The following is a 7900-nucleotide window of genomic DNA, read 5'->3' on the forward strand; positions in this document are numbered from 1 at the left end:
GCCACCATGGTAACTTTCTATGATCAGATTCTTTTTTTTTTTTTTTTTTTGCACTCTATTTCTTAATTTTTTAACTTTATGTGAGACTTGGGCTCTTCTCCCAACATGGAGGGGACACTACTAACTTCAGTTTTTTCTTGATGTTGTCAGAGCTAATTTTTGGAATCTGCATGTTCTCAGTGCTTCCAAGGTAGTATGCTCTGAGAAGAAGCATGGTCACTGCTCTCCTAGACTGTGCACTAAGCCTTTACCTAGGAAGGGACTTTGTTCCCCTGCAATCACAGGTACTAGTATTTCTCTTAGCCTGTAATTATGATCAAATTCCTTGCTTTCCTGCAGTTGCCAGCACTAGTGCTCCTTTTTTATCTTGGAACTGAGACCAAGACCTCTGTTCCCTTGTATCAATCACAAGCACTCTTTCCTGCCTTGTAACTGTAACCAGGAACTCTGTTCCCCTGCAACTGCAAGTGCTATTGTTCCTTTTAACCCTGGCACTGCAATTTGGACCCCTGCTTTCCTACAGGTGCAAGTGTAGTGCTTCTGAGACCAGGAGCTGGAAACTGAGACTAGGATCCCAGATTCCTTATAAGCAACCACAAGCATTCTTCTCTACTATGGTTCCAGCTGCCACTCCTCTTCTTCCTTGAACTGTATCTGGGCATTGCAACAAGTTTCTGAACCTGTAAGGGATTCTCCTATAATCTCTTTCTGACAAGTTGTCTAATTGTCTATCTATGTATTGAGAGCTCCTGAAGCTATTTAATACCAGCTTCACAACTGCCTCTGGTGTTGCTATGAGCAGGGCCAGTGCCATTCTCCAGGCTTGAACACTACCCCAGTTGGACAGATTTTTTTTCCTATGACCTCCTAAGTTTTCCTCTTCTGGAAAATTATGCCACCAAAATCTTTTGTTGCCTCTTCTGCTCCAGAATTTGATTTGAGGTGTTATTTTAAAGTTGTGTGAAGGGAAATTTAGGATAGTTTAGGTGAGTCCTTTACTTTACTCTGCCTTTTTGAATCTACCCAGATTCTTACCCAAATACTACTTTCAAGCAAATTCAGCACAACAGATCAAGGCATATTTAAACCAGGAGAAAAGAAGGAAAGAGAAAGAAGTGAATGAGAAGGTGAAGAAAAGGAAATTAAGGGAAGGTCAAAACTAATTTCTAGTGAACATGAATCCTTGAATGAATTTTTCTCAGACATTTATAAAATTGTATACAATAAGACTATCTGCATCTTTTATCATAAATTTTCCATTTGTCTTATATTATGGCCCTTTTCAATACCCTTTGGAACAATTTAGAACCTGATATGAATGTCCAGATTGTCACACTGCACAGAAACAATATTTATTTCTATAATCTTCATTAATTACAACAATTTTCAGAAGAATTGTCATGTTCTCTTAAGCCACAAGCATGAGTCTCATATACACATATGTGTGTGTGTATGTTAAACATTTGAATATTCTGCAACAAATAAAATAGGAGTAGTATCAGCCTCTATGACTTCTATTGTTTTTTTTCAAAGGTAAGACAGAGCCCTTAGTTGCCCTCCCCCTGAAAGTTTCTTTGGATTTTTCTTCCTGATTTCTCTCTGATAAAGATAGTGTTTACTGCTAAATGTGTTTGTGTGTGTGTGTGTGTGTGTGTGTGTGTGTGTACACGTGTGTGTTTGTTTTAGAAAGGAGAGAACATCAGTGTCACAAATTCTGGTGCCAAAATTAGAGTCAGATGGAATGATTTAATAATGCCTAACCTGAGCCTACTAGTTCTTCCAATACTTCTGGGGAAAAAAAGATGCTACTTCAGTCATACCAAATTTTCATGAGATATCTTTAGTTTTTGTGGTTGTGGGGGAACAAAGTGCCTTCCTAGGGAAAAAAAACTAGCGCACAGACTAGGATTTTCTGCAAGAGGCCTATCATAAAAATTAAATACATGAAATCAAATAGATCTAACAGCAATCATGACAATTATGCTAGCTTAATTAAGACTTTGTTTCCTGATTTGAGGGATTAATAAAAACTCTTTGCTTATCTTAGATCCCATCAGACTGTGAAATTAAATCATACTTTTGAAATTGAAACATATTGCCATTTATATATGTTTACAAAATCATTATAGGTCTTTCCTATTTTAATCTACTCTTAACTTGTTTTTAGGTGTGGTATATAAATATATATACATATATATGTATATGGATGTATATATGTATACAAAGCTGTATCCATATATATATATATATATAATATGTACATGTATTAATGTATACGGGTATGTGTATGTGTATGTATACAAATATTTATATATTATATATATTCAGTTTAAATAGAAACAAAATGTTATGTATATTTTGCTAAAATGACTTCCAAAATTTTTCAAAGTTTAAGAGAGTGATAAGGACACTGGACAAATTCCAATTCTATAATCATCTATTTGGGTGAAACTACTTTATTTTGGAACCTTCTTAGTATTAATGAATATGATAAAGATTTAAATGAGAATCTCATCCAAGTAACTTCGTCTTTGTTGGCCCATTTTACTACTATGGAGGATTATTTTCTTCCCATAGGAGTAAATGTTGAGTTAGAAAATCTTGCCAATTGATGAAAACTTCCATTGGATTTAGTTGTATTGAAATTCTATGAAAATCAATGGTCTTAAATTCCAGATCTGCTTCACTTACAAATCCATTGTGGACCTTCCACAGATCAAGGAATCTCTTTAGATCACTTTTCTCATCTGTAAAGTGACTATGATCTACTTCACAGAAATGTAAGAATTACCTTTAAGATATAAAATATTTATCTATGAAGCCTTCATAAAAAGGTGGGAGGAAAGACATAAAAGCAAAATGGATTTGTATAGAGCAGAGTCCCTCTTATAAACTGATAAACCATCAATATCTCCTAGCTGTTCCCATTCTTCAAAAATTTTATTAAGTGCATATTTCAATACTTATAAAAATCTGTGATTTCATAAATGTAGCTATTCCTTCCTATTTCATGAGCTGATATGACCAAAATTATTCATCTTTTTTTTTTTTTAGCTTTTGCAAGGCAATGGGGTTAAGTGGCTTGCCCAAGGCCACACAGCTAGGAAATTGTTAAGTGTCTGAGATCGGATTTGAACTCAGGTACTCCTGATTCCAGGGCCAGCGCTCTATCGACTGCGCCACCTAGATGCCCCCATCCTTTTTGACCAAGTGTCTCTGGTAACAATTGTTTCTAGCTACACCTCTGTCAAATCTCAGGAAATAGATATAAAGTTTGAGTTAAACTCACTCAAAATCTGACAGTGCTTTGAGTCTTGGACTAAGCATATAGCAAAACTATTTTTAAAATTTTAAAATCTTGTTTGTGGTACAATAAAATAAATAAATGAATAAATAAAAAGAGAGTGGACCCATGGTTCGTACTCAAATCTTTTCTACTATAATATGTCCTACCAGTGTTTGTGGAATATTTTGAAAGGTGTCAAGAAGCCATGGCACTTTTGTGACAATACTTCAAAGTAGGATTTTAGAGTTGTCATTGGATAAAAATCAAGAACTTAGATAACTACCTATTCTCTCTAGAAGTTTCTAAGCTAAGAAAGATAATATTGATGAGAAATGGGGGATTGATGGAAGAAATCACAGAGGATAGATGAGAAAAGATTGTGATCTATAGCTTTAAGAGAAATATCATGAATCCATTGAAGTTTCAAAGAATAATTTGAGCTTACCTGTACAAGCAAGAGTTCAAACTATGATGATGATGGTGATGATGATAAATTAGTATACATTGGCTACTCTATTACTAAAATTTATTTTGACAAAACAAAAGTGCTCTTGATAATTTTACTCTTCAGAATTATATTTTTTATAATTTTAAAAAATTCAAGCAATAAAAAGTAAAGCATACAGGAAATCAAAGTTTGAACTCACTTGAAGAGGACAAGACTGTGGAAAGGTTCTCTCTCACTTCAGTGTTCTGAAACCCCTGCACTCTCAGCTTTCTTTAAAATCACAAGTGACCTCATTGTGACCACTTAGATATAGGTTTTCTCAAACTTTTTTTTAGGTGCTCTTTTCTCTCTACTCTCCCTTGAGAATTTCATCCACTTCTGAGACTTCAATTACTTACTGCCTCTGCCACATTAATCCCAAACCTATATATTCATCCTTATAAATTACCCAGAACTCCAGTATTCTATTTTAACTAGTTCCCAGATGTCTATAACTGAATGTTCCTGGGATACTTTAAATACATTTAAAACACTAATCACCTTTTCTTCAAATCTGTTCCATTTCCTAACTTTTCTGGTTGATGACACACCATCCTCCTAGGTTCCTGGGCATGTAAACTTGGGGTCATTTTTATCTCTTTTATGTAACTCAATCCCCATATTTAGATCAATTGTCAAGTTCTACTGCTTCTTCTATGGTTTTTCTTACTTACTATGATTTCTTTCTGACTATGGTTTTTCCCATTTTCCATAGTTCCAGATGTAAACTCTATATATGTCTTTCTTCAAGCAACAAATGTTATAAAGCTTTGCTTTTTTATTTGATCTGTCATTCTTTTTTTTCAAAATTGAATTTTTTAAATCTATTCATAAATAATGTTGTGAAAGTCAGGTTAAAAAGCCTTCTGATCAGTCTTCCTGAATTCAATCTAGCCCCTGGAATCCAAGTCATACCTTTAGTCAAGCATCTAATATAATCATGTCTCTCTATTCAAAAGCCATAACTCCAAATTGACCATTTTATAATTTATTAATTCCTAGACATAGCATTCAAAGCTCTCCACAATCTTTTCTAACCTACTTTTTTCAGACCTATCCCATATTTCCTCTTCATGTGCTCTGTTTCAGTCACAATTAAGTAAAATCAGGAATCAGAGAGTACAGCATTGAGTCTTATCACTTTATTTTACAGATAAAGAAACTGGGACCCAAAGACAAAAGTGAATTATTTAAAGTCATGTAAATAGTAATTTGTTAGAAAAAAAGAGAGTTCAACCAGGATCCTCAAACTCCAAATATATATATATATATATATATATATATATATATATATGTATGTATGTATGTATTTATGTTTTCTCTATACCAAGCTGCCTCTATATTCTCTGGGGCATTTCCAGAAATATGTGGTCATAACAAAGTAGTCATAACAAAACTCATTTCCTCTTTATTACCACCAAATCACAACAAAAGCATAAAATGAAGAACAATAAAAATAAATTAGGAGAAAAGAAGGAAATTCTTACAGACAATTCTAAAAGTTTAGAGAAATGAAGTTAAAAAGAACTGCTATAAAAAATAGATAAATTCTATAATGCAAAGAAAGTGGGAAAATCTCCACAAGAAAAGAACAAGATAGAAAAGCAAAAAAAAATCATTCGCAAAACTTATAAACTTTATCTATAATGAGATGAAGGAAAATCTGACTTCAATAAGATTGAAAATAAAATCTTTCAAGGAATTAAAATGATCAACATGAGAATTATAGTTAAATGTATTCTTTTCACAAGATTTCCTCAAATTTCAAAACAATTGCTTTTAAATGTCCCCTTTACTAGGTGTAACTTAAAATATACAATATACAAATATGCAAACTATATAACTCCAGAGGAGTTGAGTGGAAAAAGTAAAGGCAAAGTGTAAAAATTGACATGCAAGTGAAAAAAACCATAGCAAACATTTTTATTGCAAAATTAGAAAACTCTAAAAAATCAAAACAACCAAGCAAAAGGGAAGAAATCAGTAAAACAATCAGGGAACATTTATTTGCCAAAATAAAGCATTTTTTTAAAAAACTTACAAAGAAACATTAGAAACAGAAGGCAAAGTGAGAACTTATAGAGTTAAGAGGTTGCAATCAGAGAGAAACCTTTAGAGCAACTCAGTCAGAAGTATGAGTCACAAGTCTAGGAATATTGTGTCAGGAAAAGAAAATCATTTGTAGACAAGAGAAAATAAATTGTGTACCAAAAAATACCTTTGCAAATTATATAAAACTACTCAACTAGGAGTAAAATGAAGAAAGAAATTGTATTATAATATATTGAAAAATAAAAGAATTTCTCCTACAATGTGTTACCTATCCTAGCATATTCCAGCATAAGAAAATATTATTTTCAGTAACATTAGAAATTCTCATTTTTTATGTAGGGGAAAAAAAGAACTGGGAAATTTAATTGATATGCAAATTGACTAAATAGCAAAAATGTAAATTATGAAATCTAGAATTACATAGGAAAGAGCAGAAAATAATGATTAAAATAATTAAACTTACTATCTGGAGAAAATGATATAGCTGTTGTATATTTAAAGTCACACTTAATAAAGGTGACATTAAAAAACTGTCTAGAAATTTGAGGAAATCCTCTTGTGAAAAGACTGCATTTAACTATTTAATCTGAAGGAAAAAAATTCTAATCTGAAGGAGAGGAGAAATGAAATAATGTCTTTGAAATCAGATACTACGGGTAAAGATAAATCAGTCATATGTATGTGGTTTGGTCAATAGAGGTTTATTCGAGGGCAGTTAGGTGGCACAGTGGATAGAGCACCAGCCCTGGAGTCAGGAGTACCTGAGCTCAAATTCGGTCTCAGACATTTAATAATTACCTAACTGTGTGGCCTTGGGCAAGCCACTTAATCCCATTTGCCTCACAAAAACCTAAAAAAAAAGATAGATGTTTATTCATAAAGGAAACCTAGTTGGGTTGTGTGAAGAGAGGGAATAAGGGTGGAGGAGGGGGAGATTTTATCAATAAAACTAGAATCTTAGTTTTTATCTTTAGTGTGAGTATAAAAGTAAAATTGGTATTACTACCAACAAAGATAGGTTTTAGTTGTGTCTCTGTTTGCAGCTAACAAAAGAGGGGTGATCACTTTATGCTAATTCAAGGAATTTAAAATTTTGTGAAAAATACAACAGCAATATGTTGCCTTTGCTGATAGAAAGGGGAAAAATATAACAGACTATAATGGAGGAAAGCCAAGCATAAAAAAATTACAATCTTGATCCTTAATAAGTTATGTTCAACAATAAAAAGTAAGCAAATTATTTAGTACTATAGAAAGCAAAACTTACAAATTTGTTGTGTAAAGGAAACACATCTAAATAATAAGTATTCATACAGATTAAAAATGAAGGATTGGAATAAAATCTATAAGGACTTAGATGAGTAAAAAAAAGCAGTAATTATGATCATGATTTCCTAGAAATCAATAATAAACAAATGCCATTAAGATAGAAAAGTAAAGGAGCAGAAACAGAACCAAGGTGGTGCCTTGGTTCCTCCAAAAACTCCAAAAGCTATCAAATTATGACTCTAGCCAAAATTTAGAGGGACAGAACTTTCAGAAAGACTGAGTGTTATAATTTCTCAGTCCAAGACAACTTAGAGGATCTGCAGGAAAGGTTTGTTTCAGTGGGACCACTGGTTGGAAAAAGTCACAGCACAGCCACAAAACCAGGCATCTGGGCCAGAGCAAAACAGCTCCAGCCATCCAGGAACAGCCTGTGGGGAGTCTGGGTCCCTGGGGGCACTTGGGTCCATGGCGGAGTGGGGGGGAGGTTTCCAAACCTCATGGTTCAGAGATCACCTGGGACAACTTGAAGGGATGGTGAAAGAACTCTGTAGCACCAGAGTAAACATAGGGCACCAGCCTCAGAACAACCCTGAAGTCAGAACCTATAGCAAGCCAACCAGCACTTCCAGAGAGCCCAGCCCACAGACAGTGAGGAATAGAGAGAGACTGCTCTCTACTGTCTCTGAGGCAGGACTCTGCTGTTTGACCACACTCAGATCCAGGACACAGTCTGGGCCCCACTTCTACCATAGGGGAGCAGGACACCTCCTCACAGCTCCAGGGCAGAGGGAAGGGCTTGTGGTCAT

Source organism: Macrotis lagotis, chromosome 4, assembly GCF_037893015.1.
Source record: "Macrotis lagotis isolate mMagLag1 chromosome 4, bilby.v1.9.chrom.fasta, whole genome shotgun sequence".
Classification (NCBI taxonomy): Eukaryota; Metazoa; Chordata; class Mammalia; order Peramelemorphia; family Peramelidae; genus Macrotis; species Macrotis lagotis.